The sequence below is a fragment of the Crassostrea angulata genome, chromosome 10 (genome assembly GCF_025612915.1).
Source record: "Crassostrea angulata isolate pt1a10 chromosome 10, ASM2561291v2, whole genome shotgun sequence".
Lineage (NCBI taxonomy): Eukaryota > Metazoa > Mollusca > Bivalvia > Ostreida > Ostreidae > Magallana > Magallana angulata.
This window is the reverse complement of record NC_069120.1, coordinates 31599569-31613244: the sequence shown is the minus strand read 5'-3', so window position 1 is coordinate 31613244 and position 13676 is coordinate 31599569. Positions and strand designations below refer to the sequence as shown.

Below are 13676 nucleotides of genomic sequence, written 5' to 3'. Positions count from 1 at the left end.
ACTTTTCAACCATAATGTTCCAAAGGTAAGCAAAGCATGAATTTTGTTGAATTGTATGGTCAAAGCTCATTCTGTGCCAAGTTCTGAAACAGACTCATTGCGGCCTCAAATCTTTGAAATTTGTCATCATCAAGGGCGACAACTCAGTTCATTCAAGACAAAAATCCGATTCCGGAAAGTCCTCTTTGCAGCAGTTTCTGTGCTGATGTTATTGGGGTGGCATATACTTATACAAGACGTGCAGCTCTCTTACCTCTCCGAACCTTGACTTAGAACTGTGTTTTCACTCTGTGCGAAACTGTCACTTGTGATCTCAATGTCGCATACACAATTTAACCCAATCGTTGCAATTGCATGGTGTGACATGTCTTACATTTTGAGTTCGTTTTGACCCTGAATGAAATCAGGGTTGGAAAAATAAGTCTATAGACTCATTAGATGTTCCTCTCCACGGAAATCTTTAGTAAAAGGCGAAAGATCTAAACGAGGATTGAAGAGAAACCAGAGTGAATTGTACAAAGCATTGTATCATACTTGAGTATTTCTTTTTGAAACATTTGTGAGTGTTCAAGCTTGTCTCCTACTGGTTCTCTCAATGCATGCAGGCGTAAGCACTTTTCAACCATAATGTTCCAAAGGTAAGCAAAGCATGAATTTTGTTGAATTGTATGGTCAAAGCTCATTCTGTGCCAAGTTCTGAAACAGACTCATTGCGGCCTCAAATCTTTGAAATTTGTCATCATCAAGGGCGACAACTCAGTTCATTCAAGACAAAACTCCGATTCCGGAAAGTCCTCTTTGCAGCAGTTTCTGTGCTGATGTTTTGGGGGTGGCATATACTTATACAAGACGTGCAGCTCTTGTACCTCTCCGAACCTTGACTTAGAACTGTGTTTTCACTCTGTGCAAAACTGTCATATGTGATCTCAATGACACATACACAATTCAACCCAATCGTTGCATGGTGTGACATGTCTTACATTTTGAGTTCGTTTTGACCCTGAATGAAATCAGGGTTGGAAAAATAAGTCTATAGACTCATTAGATGTTCCTCTCCACGGAAATCTTTAGTAAAAGGCGAAAGATTTAAACGTGGATTGAAGAGAAACCAGAGTGAATTGTACAAAGCATTGTATCATACTTGAGTATTTCTTTTTGAAACATTTGTGAGTGTTCAAGCTTGTCTCCTACTGGTTCTCTCAATGCATGCAGGCGTAAGCACTTTTCAACCATAATGTTCCAAAGGTAAGCAAAGCATGAATTTTGTTGAATTGTATGGTCAAAGCTCATTCTGTGCCAAGTTTTGAAACAGACTCATTGCGGCCTCAAATCTTTGAAATTTGTCATCATCAAGGGCGACAACTCAGTTCATTCAAGACAAAAATCCGATTCCGGAAAGTCCTCTTTGCAGCAGTTTCTGTGCTGATGTTTTTGGGGTGGCATATACTTATACAAGACGTGCAGCTCTTGTACCTCTCCGAACCTTGACTTAGAACTGTGTTTTCACTCTGTGCGAAACTGTCATATGTGATCTCAATGTCGCATACACAATTCAACCCAATCGTTGCATGGTGTGACATGTCTTACATTTTGAGTTCGTTTTGACCCTGAATGAAATCAGGGTTGGAAAAATAAGTCTATAGACTCATTAGATGTTCCCCTCCACGGAAATCTTTAGTAAAAGGCGAAAGATTTAAACGTGGATTGAAGAGAAACCAGAGTGAATTGTACAAGGCATTGTATCATACTTGAGTGTTTCTTTTTGAAACATTTGTGAGTGTTCAAGCTTGTCTCCTACTGGTTCTCTCAATGCATGCAGGCGTAAGCACTTTTCAACCATAATGTTCCAAAGGTAAGCAAAGCATGAATTTTGTTGAATTGTATGGTCAAAGCTCATTCTGTGCCAAGTTCTGAAACAGACTCATTGCGGCCTCAAATCTTTGAAATTTGTCATCATCATGGGCGACAACTCAGTTCATTCAAGACAAAACTCCGATTCCGGAAAGTCCTCTTTGCAGCAGTTTCTGTGCTGATGTTATTGGGGTGGCATATACTTATACAAGACGTGCAGCTCTTGTACCTCTCCGAACCTTGACTTAGAACTGTGTTTTCACTCTGTGCGAAACTGTCACATGTGATCTCAATGTCGCATACACAATTTAACCCAATCGTTGCAATTGCATGGTGTGACATGTCTTACATTTTGAGTTCGTTTTGACCCTGAATGAAATCAGGGTTGGAAAAATAAGTCTATAGACTCATTAGATGTTCCTCTCCACGGAAATCTTTAGTAAAAGGCGAAAGATTTAAACGTGGATTGAAGAGAAACCAGAGTGAATTGTACAAGGCATTGTATCATACTTGAGTATTTCTTTTTGAAACATTTGTGAGTGTTCAAGCTTGTCTCCTACTGGTTCTCTCAATGCATGCAGGCGTAAGCACTTTTCAACCATAATGTTCCAAAGGTAAGCAAAGCATGAATTTTGTTGAATTGTATGGTCAAAGCTCATTCTGTGCCAAGTTCTGAAACAGACTCATTGCGGCCTCAAATCTTTGAAATTTGTCATCATCAAGGGCGACAACTCAGTTCATTCAAGACAAAACTCCGATTCCGGAAAGTCCTCTTTGCAGCAGTTTCTGTGCTGATGTTTTTGGGGTGGCATATACTTATACAAGACGTGCAGCTCTTGTACCTCTCCGAACCTTGACTTAGAACTGTGTTTTCACTCTGTGCGAAACTGTCATATGTGATCTCAATGACGCATACACAATTCAACCCAATCGTTGCATGGTGTGACATGTCTTACATTTTGAGTTCGTTTTGACCCTGAATGAAATCAGGGTTGGAAAAATAAGTCTATAGACTCATTAGATGTTCCTCTCCACGGAAATCTTTAGTAAAAGGCGAAAGATTTAAACGTGGATTGAAGAGAAACCAGAGTGAATTGTACAAGGCATTGTATCATACTTGAGTGTTTCTTTTTGAAACATTTGTGAGTGTTCAAGCTTGTCTCCTACTGGTTCTCTCAATGCATGCAGGCGTAAGCACTTTTCAACCATAATGTTCCAAAGGTAAGCAAAGCATGAATTTTGTTGAATTGTATGGTCAAAGCTCATTCTGTGCCAAGTTCTGAAACAGACTCATTGCGGCCTCAAATCTTTGAAATTTGTCATCATCATGGGCGACAACTCAGTTCATTCAAGACAAAACTCCGATTCCGGAAAGTCCTCTTTGCAGCAGTTTCTGTGCTGATGTTATTGGGGTGGCATATACTTATACAAGACGTGCAGCTCTTGTACCTCTCCGAACCTTGACTTAGAACTGTGTTTTCACTTTGTGCGAAACTGTCACATGTGAACTCAATGTCGCATACACAATTCAAACCAATCGTTGCAATTGCATGGTGTGACATGTCTTACATTTTGAGTTCGTTTTGACCCTGAATGAAATCAGGGTTGGAAAAATAAGTCTATAGACTCATTAGATGTTCCTCTCCACGGAAATCTTTAGTAAAAGGCGAAAGATTTAAACGTGGATTGAAGAGAAACCAGAGTGAATTGTACAAGGCATTGTATCATACTTGAGTATTTCTTTTTGAAACATTTGTGAGTGTTCAAGCTTGTCTCCTACTGGTTCTCTCAATGCATGCAGGCGTAAGCACTTTTCAACCATAATGTTCCAAAGGTAAGCAAAGCATGAATTTTGTTGAATTGTATGGTCAAAGCTCATTCTGTGCCAAGTTCTGAAACAGACTCATTGCGGCCTCAAATCTTTGAAATTTGTCATCATCAAGGGCGACAACTCAGTTCATTCAAGACAAAACTCCGATTCCGGAAAGTCCTCTTTGCAGCAGTTTCTGTGCTGATGTTTTTGGGGTGGCATATACTTATACAAGACGTGCAGCTCTTGTACCTCTCCGAACCTTGACTTAGAACTGTGTTTTCACTCTGTGCGAAACTGTCATATGTGATCTCAATGACGCATACACAATTCAACCCAATCGTTGCATGGTGTGACATGTCTTACATTTTGAGTTCGTTTTGACCCTGAATGAAATCAGGGTTGGAAAAATAAGTCTATAGACTCATTAGATGTTCCCCTCCACGGAAATCTTTAGTAAAAGGCGAAAGATTTAAACGAGGATTGAAGAGAAACCAGAGTGAATTGTACAAAGCATTGTATCATACTTGAGTATTTCTTTTTGAAACATTTGTGAGTGTTCAAGCTTGTCTCCTACTGGTTCTCTCAATGCATGCAGGCGTAAGCACTTTTCAACCATAATGTTCCAAAGGTAAGCAAAGCATGAATTTTGTTGAATTGTATGGTCAAAGCTCATTCTGTGCCAAGTTCTGAAACAGACTCATTGCGGCCTCAAATCTTTGAAATTTGTCATCATCAAGGGCGACAACTCAGTTCATTCAAGACAAAACTCCGATTCCGGAAAGTCCTCTTTGCAGCAGTTTCTGTGCTGATGTGTTTGGGGTGGCATATACTTATACAAGACGTGCAGCTCTTGTACCTCTCCGAACCTTGACTTAGAACTGTGTTTTCACTCTGTGCGAAACTGTCACATGTGATCTCAATGTTGCATACACAATTCAAACCAATCGTTGCAATTGCATGGTGTGACATGTCTTACATTTTGAGTTCGTTTTGACCCTGAATGAAATCAGGGTTGGAAAAATAAGTCTATAGACTCATTAGATGTTCCCCTCCACAGAAATCTTTAGTAAAAGGCGAAAGATTTAAACGTGGATTGAAGAGAAACCAGAGTGAATTGTACAAGACATTGTATCATACTTGAGTATTTCTTTTTGAAACATTTGTGAGTGTTCAAGCTTGTCTCCTACTGGTTCTCTCAATGCATGCAGGCGTAAGCACTTTTCAACCATAATGTTCCAAAGGTAAGCAAAGCATGAATTTTGTTGAATTGTATGGTCAAAGCTCATTCTGTGCCAAGTTCTGAAACAGACTCACTGCGGCCTCAAATCTTTGAAATTTGTCATCATCAAGGGCGACAACTCAGTTCATTCAAGACAAAAATCCGATTCCGGAAAGTCCTCTTTGCAGCAGTTTCTGTGCTGATGTGTTTGGGGTGGCATATACTTATACAAGACGTGCAGCTCTTGTACCTCTCCGAACCTTGACTTAGAACTGTGTTTTCACTCTGTGCGAAACTGTCATATGTGATCTCAATGACGCATACACAATTCAACCCAATCGTTGCATGGTGTGACATGTCTTACATTTTGAGTTCGTTTTGACCCTGAATGAAATCAGGGTTGGAAAAATAAGTCTATAGACTCATTAGATGTTCCTCTCTACGGATATCTTTAGTAAAAGGCGAAAGATTTAAACGTGGATTGAAGAGAAACCAGAGTGAATTGTACAAGGCATTGTATCATACTTGAGTATTTCTTTTTGAAACATTTGTGAGTGTTCAAGCTTGTCTCCTACTGGTTCTCTCAATGCATGCAGGCGTAAGCACTTTTCAACCATAATGTTCCAAAGGTAAGCAAAGCATGAATTTTGTTGAATTGTATGGTCAAAGCTCATTCTGTGCCAAGTTCTGAAACAGACTCATTGCGGCCTCAAATCTTTGAAATTTGTCATCATCAAGGGCGACAACTCAGTTCATTCAAGACAAAACTCCGATTCCGGAAAGTCCTCTTTGCAGCAGTTTCTGTGCTGATGTTTTTGGGGTGGCATATACTTATACAAGACGTGCAGCTCTTGTACCTCTCCGAACCTTGACTTAGAACTGTGTTTTCACTCTGTGCGAAACTGTCATATGTGATCTCAATGACGCATACACAATTCAACCCAATCGTTGCATGGTGTGACATGTCTTACATTTTGAGTTCGTTTTGACCCTGAATGAAATCAGGGTTGGAAAAATAAGTCTATAGACTCATTAGATGTTCCTCTCCACGGAAATCTTTTTTTTTTTTTTTTTTTTTTTTTTTTTTTTTTTTTTTTTATTAAAATAACTTTATTTCAGAATTCATATACATAACAGTATGTAAACAATAACAATTGTAACAGTTTTAACAGGCAAACAAGCGACTAAATGTACTATTCACATAATGTGCCTAGATACTAATATTGAGTTCTAATTTTCCATTGATAATTTGACAAAATAAATGTTGATTACACCAGTAACTTTCAAATACATCATTATGAAATCTTTGAAAATCTGCTTGTATTCTTTGAACCAAATGATTAATGTACATCATTATCATACCATTAGATGTTATTTTTTTACGTTGAAACTTGGTTATACAACCTGTATTCCAAATAACATAGCACATCAATGAAATCAAAAATAAACACATGGATTCTATTTTCTTACTGGAAATATGGTAAGGAAAAATATGGAACCTTATGTGAGATATGTTAAAATGTTTAAATTGATTGTTTGACAGCACATTCAACCAGTTTTTCACTAACGTAATAAGAGGTTTTACAAACTCGCATTCATAAAAGAGATGTGGAATAGTTTCATTACGATTGTCACATAGAATACATTTGTTACTTTTGTAGTACCCAATATTATTCATAAAGTAAGATACAGGAATGATTTCATGAATGATTCTGAACATTACATCTCTTATAAATCTGTCCATAAAATCATTGTGGAGTCTTTCAAAGACAAGTTTGAAATCTATACTCGGAAAAATTCTTTCTACTCTTGGCACAGTAACAACAAGTTCTAACATAATTCTATACAATTGTTTTGTTGAAAAATTACCAAAAATTCCAGAATAATTATCACTCTTGATTTCTAACAGAGTTTTCAAATCCTTCAAACAGGTTCTATAAAATTCAGGAACATATTCAGAATGAGGCCTATTATTGCTTGCAAAAAGAGGTTGATATTGTCTTAAACTTAAACCTATCCAATATACAGAAAAATAAACGTATTTTGATTCATTATTCATAATAATGTTTTGCAAATGTTTCAAACGTAAGGACTGTAATTTTACATAAATGTGAACAATATCCAAACCACCGTTTTCCTTGTAATTGTAACATACAGTCCTTTTCAAAGGTTCTACATTGGTGGGCCACAAAAATTTAAAAATGGCTCTTTCGAATTGTTTTAAATAATGTTGAGGTAAAACATAAACAGAACCAGTATAAACAATATTACCACATGCCAACATTTTCACTACAATAGATTTCTCAACAAAAGACAAATGACGTTGTTTCCAAATAATGAGAATTTTTAAAAATTTAGAGAGAATAGGTTGCCAAATATCATCTGGTGTAACATTATTTCCAAATTTTATTCCTAATAATGTACAGTTTTCGACCCAGGATATTCCAAAAGGATGATCTGAGCGAGATTTCCATTTGCCCAGCCAAACACCTTTAGTTTTCTTAAGATTAAGTTTTGCCCCAGACGCACCTCCATACAACCTGCACCAGTAAAGTACACGCCGTATAGAGACATCACAAGTGCAAATAGCCAGGCTATCGTCTGCATACAAAGATAACTTAGCCATTTCTGAAGTGCCTGGTAGTTTAATACCTGAAATTTGTGTGTCTTCTCGTATTTTTCTGGCGAACGGTTCTAAAATCAAAACATATAACAAAGGGCTTAAGCTACACCCTTGACGCACCCCTCTATGTAATAAGAATGAATCTGAAATATGATTATTCACAATGATTGAGGAACGTACCTCTGTATATAGTGTCTTGATCCAATGAATCAGAGAAGGTCCGAAATTGAAAGCCGAAAGAGTTTGAAATAAAAAATCGTAATTAACTCGATCAAAAGCCTTCTCCTGGTCTAAAGAAATGAAAGCTAGCGGTAACTGTTTTTGCTCACAGTAATCTATAATGTTCCTCATAAGATGTAAATTATTAAAAAAGGTTCGTCCTGGAACGGCGCAAGTTTGATCAGGATTAATGATAAATTCTAAAACTTTTTTTACTCTATTAGTAATTGTTTTGGATATTAATTTGTAATCACAATTAAGCAGGGAAATAGGTCTATAATTCTTGACATCAGTGCTATTATCAGGATCTTTACAAAGCAATGTAATGTAACCAATTTTTTGAGTATCAGATAAATGTCCTTCCTTAAAAGCTAAATTTGCCACATGTACTAAAGGATCAAGAAGTATAGAGCTAAACGTACTATAAAATTCTTTTGTAAGACCATCTGAGCCAGGTGATTTATTGTTTTCCATGTCTCGAAGTGCCAACAATAACTCTTCTTTTGTTATAGGGCCCTCACACTGTGCCGAAACATCATTACGTAACTTTGGTAAAGATTTTAAAAACAAGTCAACAATGTCCTGATCAACTGCCTCGTCCGTATACAATTTTGAATAGAAATCTGTAAATGCGTCTAAAATATCGCCAGATTTAACACATGTAGAGGACTCTGTGGTAATTTTGGTAATAGTTTTTTGCTTGGCCCTCTTTATTTCCTGCTGATAAAAAAATTTGGATGGTTTTTCTTGATTGATTAAATTTTCTGCTCTAGACCGTATTTTTGAGCCAATGTCATTTTGATTTTGTAACTCTTTGATTTGTTTTTTTATTTCGCTTATTCTATCGATAAACTGACCAGGATTTTTTCGTTCAAAATATTGCAGACGATAATATGACTTTTCTAATACTTTCAATAGATCACGTTTGACTTTGGCTTTTTTCTTACAATAATATATAGTAAAGTTTTTAATTTGTTCTTTCAAATGATCCCATATTTCAAGATAAATTTCCATACCGTCTATTAAATCGGAAAAGTACTTGGTAAATTCTTTAACAAATGTCTTATCTTGCAATAAAGAGTTATTAAATTTCCAGTATCCAGAGCCAAACGTGATGTCACCTGACACATTTAAATGTAAATATACAGCATCATGATCACTGTTACCAAACGGTACATTTTTACAAACAACTACATCATTACATAGATATTTTGTGATGTAAAACCTATCTAATTTACACCCCACTTTACTGGAGGTAAAAGTTACATTAACCTCATCTGGATTCAATATTCTAAAACAATCTAATAGCTGAAAATCTTTGACAATTTCTTGAATTTGTTCATTTCCTGTTGTACCATAAGTAACTTTACCACCAATTTTATCAATATTGGGGTTAACAATACAATTAAAATCACCTCCAATGATTAAATGCTTAGAAGTTAAACAATGTGGATACAAATCCTTCAAAAATGCAACCCTCTCAGGGGGAATATTAGGAGCATATATATTAATAATTCTAAATTGTACAGCATTATAAATAATATCTGTATATACTAGTCTACCATCTAAATCAACATATGATTTTTCAATAACAATATTTGGGTTTAAAAATACAATTCCAACCCCTCTACTTTGATTAGTACCAAAACTAAAATACGCTTGATTTGTATTGAACATTGATTTAAAATAGAGTACATTATTTATATTGTAAAAATGCGTTTCCTGTAACAACAATATTGAAATCTGTTCTTTAACACACAATGACAATAGCTCATAGCGAGTTTGGGCATTTAAAAGGCCCTTTGTATTCAAAGTAAGGAGGCGTAAAGCCATTATACAAAATTAAGTTTAAATGTACTATCGCTTAGCCATGTAACGAGAACAAGAGAGTGAGCAGTAGTCTAAATATCTTACAAATTTAAAGTTTTCCGTGCATAGCATGAGTACATTTTTAACAATAAACTTAGATAACAAACAATATCTTACTAAATGACTATGAGTATAGTATAACATAACACCAGGAGTAAAACTCCTTAAATTTTTTATGATCACAGTCCGGGGGCACGCCATGGTCGGGTTAGGGGGGAATAGTATAAGTAAGAATAGTCCATGTTCAGTCCGTTTATCGTCTATCAGCTCGCGATAGTTCTAGGGCCCAGGGGCTCTCCGGAAAGTCGTACTCTACACGAGCTCTCTTTGTCTCCGTACCCAGGGAATCGTCCTCATCTAGAATGTTCATCACAGTTTCAACGGCCGCGTCAATCCATTGGGATTCGCGTGGTGTCACTGGAGTTGCTGCCACCAACTCACTCGACTGTTCACAGACATCGTCACCTTGTCCGATTTTCGCATTCTCAGAGGACTTGCCAACAGTCCCCTGAGACTGTTCATCATCGTCAGGCAACTTTCTAACAGATGCCTGCTCATTTTCATCTACCGGCATACCAACAGCCTCTGTCTCGTCTTGCTGAGGTATCCCAACAACCTCTTCAACTGTTTCAGGCTTACCAACAGCCTTATTGTCTGGGACACGTTCTTGGGGCTTACCAACAGCCTCTTTTGTCTGCGCCACTGAAGCATAGCTTCTGGTCGGTGGTCTGCCATATCGGAAAGTGGTGCATTCCCCTCTTAAATGTCCGACTTCCTCACATTTAAAACATACTGGAGGGCGTCCTGGAATTACAATTAAACATTTATTTCCATACATATGTGATATATATGGAATCTCTCTTTGTTCACCTTCTCTGAGAGAAAGCTTTGCTTGCCGGACCCCTGTAATGATGCCATTTTCAGTGACATGCTCCACTTTCCTCACCTCTCCATATTTGGCCAGAATTCTGTTGACATCCTCATTACTGACCCACAAGGGGATCCAGTGTACCTTCAACTTAAGCACAATCCTGTCACAAACATCGAAATGCAGCAGCAAGTCTTTATAAATGACATCTTTTCCTTTAAGCTCACTCACCTGGGCTTTGTTAGAAAAAGTCACAAACCAGGCATCTTGGCGGTCCATCTGCCAGGCAGCAACGATATCCGAGTATCCATGGCTCTGCAAAAGATGGACTAGATCCCTCCTGGATATTCCCTGTCTTGATCTTCTGACAGTGACCTTGACTGTTAACTCCATCATCTCCTGCATGCCCATCTCACCGAGATCAGTTTCCAACATCTTGACTAGGAATCCCTTAAGAAAAGGGAACCTACTCCACGGAAATCTTTAGTAAAAGGCGAAAGATTTAAACGTGGATTGAAGAGAAACCAGAGTGAATTGTACAAGGCATTGTATCATACTTGAGTATTTCTTTTTGAAACATTTGTGAGTGTTCAAGCTTGTCTCCTACTGGTTCTCTCAATGCATGCAGGCGTAAGCACTTTTCAACCATAATGTTCCAAAGGTAAGCAAAGCATGAATTTTGTTGAATTGTATGGTCAAAGCTCATTCTGTGCCAAGTTCTGAAACAGACTCATTGCGGCCTCAAATCTTTGAAATTTGTCATCATCAAGGGCGACAACTCAGTTCATTCAAGACAAAAATCCGATTCCGGAAAGTCCTCTTTGCAGCAGTTTCTGTGCTGATGATTTTGGGGTGGCATATACTTATACAAGACGTGCAGCTCTTGTACCTCTCCGAACCTTGACTTAGAACTGTGTTTTCACTCTGTGCGAAACTGTCACATGTGATCTCAATGTCGCATACACAATTCAAACCAATCGTTGCATGGTGTGACATGTCTTACATTTTGAGTTCGTCTTGACCCTGAATGAAATCAGGGTTGGAAAAATAAGTCTATAGACTCATTAGATGTTCCTCTCCACGGAAATCTTTAGTAAAAGGCGAAAGATTTAAACGTGGATTGAAGAGAAACCAGAGTGAATTGTACAAGGCATTGTATCATACTTGAGTATTTCTTTTTGAAACATTTGTGAGTGTTCAAGCTTGTCTCCTACTGGTTCTCTCAATGCATGCAGGCGTAAGCACTTTTCAACCATAATGTTCCAAAGGTAAGCAAAGCATGAATTTTGTTGAATTGTATGGTCAAAGCTCATTCTGTGCCAAGTTCTGAAACAGACTCATTGCGGCCTCAAATCTTTGAAATTTGTCATCATCAAGGGCGACAACTCAGTTCATTCAAGACAAAAATCCGATTCCGGAAAGTCCTCTTTGCAGCAGTTTCTGTGCTGATGTTTTTGGGGTGGCATATACTTATACAAGACGTGCAGCTCTCTTACCTCTCCGAACCTTGACTTAGAACTGTGTTTTCACTCTGTGCGAAACTGTCACATGTGATCTCAATGTCGCATACACAATTTAACCCAATCGTTGCAATTGCATGGTGTGACATGTCTTACATTTTGAGTTCGTTTTGACCCTGAATGAAATCAGGGTTGGAAAAATAAGTCTATAGACTCATTAGATGTTCCTCTCCACGGAAATCTTTAGTAAAAGGCGAAAGATTTAAACGTGGATTGAAGAGAAACCAGAGTGAATTGTACAAGGCATTGTAACATACTTGAGTATTTCTTTTTGAAACATTTGTGAGTGTTCAAGCTTGTCTCCTACTGGTTCTCTCAATGCATGCAGGCGTAAGCACTTTTCAACCATAATGTTCCAAAGGTAAGCAAAGCATGAATTTTGTTGAATTGTATGGTCAAAGCTCATTCTGTGCCAAGTTCTGAAACAGACTCATTGCGGCCTCAAATCTTTGAAATTTGTCATCATCAAGGGCGACAACTCAGTTCATTCAAGACAAAAATCCGATTCCGGAAAGTCCTCTTTGCAGCAGTTTCTTTGCTGATGTTTTTGGGGTGGCATATACTTATACAAGACGTGCAGCTCTTGTACCTCTCCGAACCTTGACTTAGAACTGTGTTTTCACTCTGTGCGAAACTGTCACATGTGATCTCAATGACGCATACACAATTCAACCCAATCGTTGCATGGTGTGACATGTCTTACATTTTGAGTTCGTTTTGACACTGAATGAAATCAGGGATGGAAAAATAAGTCTATAGACTCAGATGTTCCTCTCCACGGAAATCTTTTTTTTTTTTTTTTTTTTTTTTTTTTTTGATTAAAATAACTTTATTTCAGAATTCATATACATAACAGTATGTAAGCAATAACAATTGTAACATTTTTAACAGGTAAACAGGGAACTAAATGTACTATTCACATAATGTGCCTAGATACTAATATTGAGTTCTAATTTTCCATTTATAATTTGACAAAATTGTTGTTGATTACACCAGTAACTTTCAAATACATCATTATGAAATCTTTGATAATCTGCTTGTATTCTTTGAACCAAATGATTAATGTACATCATTATCATACCATTAGATGTTATTTTTTTACGTTGAAACTTGATTATACACCTTGTATTCCAAATAACATAGCACATCAATGAAATCAAAAATAAACACATGGATTCTATTTTCTTACTGGAAATATGGTAAGGAAAAATATGGAACCTTATGTGAGATATGTTAAAATGTTTAAATTGATTGTTTGACAGCACATTCAACCAGTTTTTCACTAACGTAATAAGAGGTTTAACAAACTCACATTCATAAAAGAGATGTGGAATAGTTTCAACACAATTGTCACATAGAGTACATTTGTTACTTTTGTAGTACCCAATATTATTCATAAAGTAAGATACGGGAATTATTTCATGAATGATTCTGAACATTACATCTCTTATAAATCTGTCTATAAAATCATTGTGGAGTCTTTCAAAGACAAGTTTGAAATCAATACTCGGAAAAATTCTTTCTACTCTTGGCACAGTAACAACAAGTTCTAACATAATTTTATACAATTGTTTTGTTGAAAAATTACCAAAAATTCCAGAATAATTATCACTCTTGATTTCTAACAGGGTTTTCAAATCTTTCATACAGGTTCTATAAAATTCAGGAACATATTCAGAATGAGGCCTATTATT

The 13676-nt window shown here is 36.9% G+C and overlaps 12 non-coding genes across 12 annotated transcripts; all 12 read right to left on the bottom strand.

Moving 5' to 3' along the window:
- Positions 1 to 390: 390 nt before the first annotated feature.
- On the bottom strand, positions 391 to 510 carry LOC128168445 (U5 spliceosomal RNA). Its single transcript, XR_008241382.1, has one exon. It is a non-coding gene; the product is annotated as a U5 spliceosomal RNA (small nuclear RNA).
- Positions 511 to 997: 487 nt separating this feature from the next.
- Positions 998 to 1117, bottom strand: LOC128168436 (U5 spliceosomal RNA). The gene has a single exon (XR_008241373.1). It is a non-coding gene; the product is annotated as a U5 spliceosomal RNA (small nuclear RNA).
- A 487-nt stretch (positions 1118 to 1604) lies between these two features.
- Positions 1605 to 1724, bottom strand: LOC128168441 (U5 spliceosomal RNA). Its single transcript, XR_008241378.1, has one exon. It is a non-coding gene; the product is annotated as a U5 spliceosomal RNA (small nuclear RNA).
- Positions 1725 to 2217: 493 nt separating this feature from the next.
- LOC128168435 (U5 spliceosomal RNA) lies at positions 2218 to 2337 on the bottom strand. The gene has a single exon (XR_008241372.1). It is a non-coding gene; the product is annotated as a U5 spliceosomal RNA (small nuclear RNA).
- Positions 2338 to 2824: 487 nt separating this feature from the next.
- On the bottom strand, positions 2825 to 2944 carry LOC128168434 (U5 spliceosomal RNA). Its single transcript, XR_008241371.1, has one exon. It is a non-coding gene; the product is annotated as a U5 spliceosomal RNA (small nuclear RNA).
- A 493-nt stretch (positions 2945 to 3437) lies between these two features.
- On the bottom strand, positions 3438 to 3557 carry LOC128168433 (U5 spliceosomal RNA). Its single transcript, XR_008241370.1, has one exon. It is a non-coding gene; the product is annotated as a U5 spliceosomal RNA (small nuclear RNA).
- A 487-nt stretch (positions 3558 to 4044) lies between these two features.
- Positions 4045 to 4164, bottom strand: LOC128168438 (U5 spliceosomal RNA). The gene has a single exon (XR_008241375.1). It is a non-coding gene; the product is annotated as a U5 spliceosomal RNA (small nuclear RNA).
- Positions 4165 to 4657: 493 nt separating this feature from the next.
- On the bottom strand, positions 4658 to 4777 carry LOC128168455 (U5 spliceosomal RNA). Its single transcript, XR_008241392.1, has one exon. It is a non-coding gene; the product is annotated as a U5 spliceosomal RNA (small nuclear RNA).
- Positions 4778 to 5264: 487 nt separating this feature from the next.
- LOC128168394 (U5 spliceosomal RNA) lies at positions 5265 to 5384 on the bottom strand. The gene has a single exon (XR_008241335.1). It is a non-coding gene; the product is annotated as a U5 spliceosomal RNA (small nuclear RNA).
- Positions 5385 to 10871: 5487 nt separating this feature from the next.
- On the bottom strand, positions 10872 to 10995 carry LOC128168401 (U5 spliceosomal RNA). Its single transcript, XR_008241342.1, has one exon. It is a non-coding gene; the product is annotated as a U5 spliceosomal RNA (small nuclear RNA).
- Positions 10996 to 11482: 487 nt separating this feature from the next.
- On the bottom strand, positions 11483 to 11602 carry LOC128168432 (U5 spliceosomal RNA). Its single transcript, XR_008241369.1, has one exon. It is a non-coding gene; the product is annotated as a U5 spliceosomal RNA (small nuclear RNA).
- Positions 11603 to 12095: 493 nt separating this feature from the next.
- On the bottom strand, positions 12096 to 12215 carry LOC128168430 (U5 spliceosomal RNA). Its single transcript, XR_008241367.1, has one exon. It is a non-coding gene; the product is annotated as a U5 spliceosomal RNA (small nuclear RNA).
- Positions 12216 to 13676: the final 1461 nt, after the last annotated feature.